The sequence below is a fragment of the Camelus ferus genome, chromosome 13 (assembly GCF_009834535.1).
Source record: "Camelus ferus isolate YT-003-E chromosome 13, BCGSAC_Cfer_1.0, whole genome shotgun sequence".
NCBI lineage: Eukaryota > Metazoa > Chordata > Mammalia > Artiodactyla > Camelidae > Camelus > Camelus ferus.
In genome coordinates, this window is record NC_045708.1 from 26,367,091 (window position 1) to 26,370,316 (window position 3,226).

Sequence of the window (3,226 nt, forward strand, 5' to 3'; positions counted from 1 at the left end):
GATCTTAATTCGAGTATGAATCAATAAAATAAGAGCTCAAAGACAAAAGATGAAATAGCAGATTTGGATGAAAAAAAGGAAAATGAGGAGCTAAGGGTAAAAGAAAACAAGAACCAAAACAACAGTAAGACAGCTAACAAATGGGGGGAAGGTATAGCTCAAGTGGTAGAGCACATGCTAAGCATGCACAAGGTCCTGGGTTCAATCCCCAGCACCTCCTCCAAAAGTAAATAAACCTAATTACCGCCCCCCCCAAAATAAGAAATAATTCAGTAATACAATAATAAATAAATAAAATATTTTAAAAAGATATCTAACAAATAAATTAGAAAGAAGGAGAAATGGGGCTTAAGATTTAATAGCATGGAGAAAAAAGTTATCCCAGGGCAGTAAGAGAAGAAACACAAAAAGGCTGGAGCAAAAATGGGCCAAAAGAAGAGTGATTTTTGCCCCTGACATAAAGAAACCAACACATGTAAGATAGAAATAACTCAGTGATGTAATACAGAAAAAATTCCCTGAAATAAAAGAAGAAATAAATTTTGAGGTTGACAATGCATACCATATACCCGGGGGAAACCCTGTTACACAACATCCAAACTGAGACACAATCTAGTTAAATGATTGAAATTCAAAGGCAAATAAATAACTCTTCAGGTATTCAGAGAGAGAAAACAAGCCACCGCCAACTGCTCATAGCAGTTTCAATGCCCAAAAAATAACGGAGATTATCAATAGCCAAGACATGGAAGCAACCTAAATGTCCACCCACAGATGATTGGATAAAGAAGATGTGATATGTATGTGTGTATATATATATGTGTGTGTGTGTGTATATATATATGTATATGTGTATATGTGTGTATAGATATGTATGTATATACATATAAAAGAATGAAATAATGCCATTTGCAACCACATGGGTGGACCTAGAGATTATCATATTAAGTGAAGTCATCCAAAAAAAGGAAGACAGATCTGATATCACACTGGAATCTAAAATATGATACAAAAGAACTTATTTACAAACGGAAGCAGACTCGCGAACATAGATAACAAACTTGTGGTTACCAAAAGGGAAAGGGAGCCAAGGAAGGATAAATTAGGAGTCTGGGATCAGCAGATACAAACTACAACAGATAAAATAGATGAACAGCAAGGTCCTACTGTATAGCACAGGGAATGATATTCAATATGCTGTAATAAACCATAATGAAAAAGAATACATATATATGTATAACTGAATCACTTTGCTGTACACCAGAAACTAACATAACATTGTAAATCAACTATATTTCAATTTTTCTTTTTAAGTGTCTAAAGCCTCCTTCAAGGTCAGTTTAAAATCACCTTGGGTGCTTGCTTTGGCAGCACATATACTGCAATCAGAACAATACAGAGAAGATTAGTATGGCCCCTGTGCAGGGATGACACACAATTTTGTGGCATGTTCCATGTTTTTGGTGAAGTTGCTGTGGAAAACAGTATGGCAGTTCCTAAAAAAAATACATAGAGACAGAGAGAGAGAGAATTACCATATGATCCAGCAATTCCACTTCTGGGCACATAATGAAAAGAATTCAAAACAAGATCTCAAAGAGATAGTTGTGCATCCATGTTTATAACAGTATTATTCACAGTAGACAAAAGGTGGCAGCAACCCAAGTGTCCACTGACAATACATAAATACAACGTGGTATACACATGCAATGGCATACTATTCAGCCTTAAAAAGGAACTCAGTAAAAAAGGAAGGAAATCCTGCCACATGCTGAAACATGGATGAACCTTGAGAACATTATGCTAAGTGAAATAAGCCAGTTACAAAAGGACAAATAATGCATGATTCCACTCATATGAGGTACCTGGAGTAGTCAAATCCATAGACCCAGAAAGCAGAACAGTGGTTACTAGGGGCTGGGAGGAGAAAAGGATAGAGAATTATTTGAGCACAGATTTTCAGATAGGGAAGATGGACAAGTTCTAGAGATGAAGGATGCTGATGGTTTAAACCACAGTGTGAATATACTTAATGCCATGAACTGCAGACTTAAAAAGGGCAAAAGCAGTAAATTTTATGTTATGTATTTTTTAACCACAATTCTTTAAAAATCAACTTGGAAGGAAAAGCCCTGTGTAATGGGGGAGAAGGAGAGAAGATGTGAGACCAAACTGTAGATATGGTTGCAGTTTTGGGGTCAAAAGAGGCTGCCAAGCTAGAAGAAATGCCCTTCCAGACTGAACTGTAAGATCATGCATTTTAATGTGTTCAAACAGGCATGTTTGAGCAACGAGTCAAGAGACCAAGGTGAAGCGGGTTCTTTACCTTACAGTCATGTGGCTGAACAGATGTTGGTGTTTAGGGCATTTTATTGGTCTTTGTTCACAATGTTCATAATGATGATGCCTGTAAGATGTTCAATGCAAATTTCTGGATGGTGAGATAACTGGTTAGGAAAATTTAAACAAGGTAATATGAGCTTCTGAGCAAACCATGGTATCAGTTGGAGAAAGTGAACAGATGGAGGTAAAATTCTGCACAATCGCAGAAGTGGCTCAGGCACATCCTGAATGAGCCAGAACCACTGACTCAATTATGTTAATGCTTCCCCTCAAAAGGTCTGCTACTTCATTGCCTTAGTGTTCCCAATTGGGAAATAAGTAGGTGAATTTTGTAATAAGGGGTGGTTAGAATACCTATCTTGCAGAAAGTGCCTTGAGAAGCCTGTTGTACCTCATTAATATACACCGGTTTTGCAAGGAGGGCCGCTGGCCAGTGTTTCTGAAACATCAAAACCTAGTGTGAAAACATCGATGAGCTGAATGAATTCGTTGTCCCCCTTGATGATAAAGTGACTCACAAAACCAGCTTATTTAGCAAGTTTCTTTTTTCAAGGTTGAACATACTCAATCAAAATCTGTAAGGCCAAACCATGAAGGTACTCTATTAATAATCACACCAAGGCCTGGTATTAATTATGGGGACGCCCAGAACTTCAGGCAAACTGACTCTCCAAATTGCTGACATAACTTTAGGGCAAAATAATCGAAATGCCCCATCATCTGCAAAAAGAACTTGATCTTTCTTTTCTTTCTTTCTTTCTTTCTTTCTTTCTTTCTTTCTTTCTTTCTTTCTTTCCTTTTCTTTTCTTTCTTTCTTTCTGTCTGTCTGTCTGTCTGTCTGTCTTAGGTCATTGTCTTAGTAAGTGAGATGGGACTTCTACTT

The 3,226-nt window shown here is 37.2% G+C and overlaps 1 non-coding gene across 1 annotated transcript; it reads left to right on the forward strand.

Annotated features, from left to right (window-relative positions):
- The first annotated feature begins 1,355 nt into the window (after positions 1–1,355).
- Positions 1,356–1,462, forward strand: LOC116668374. The gene has a single exon (XR_004325544.1). It is a non-coding gene; the product is annotated as a U6 spliceosomal RNA (small nuclear RNA).
- Positions 1,463–3,226: the final 1,764 nt, after the last annotated feature.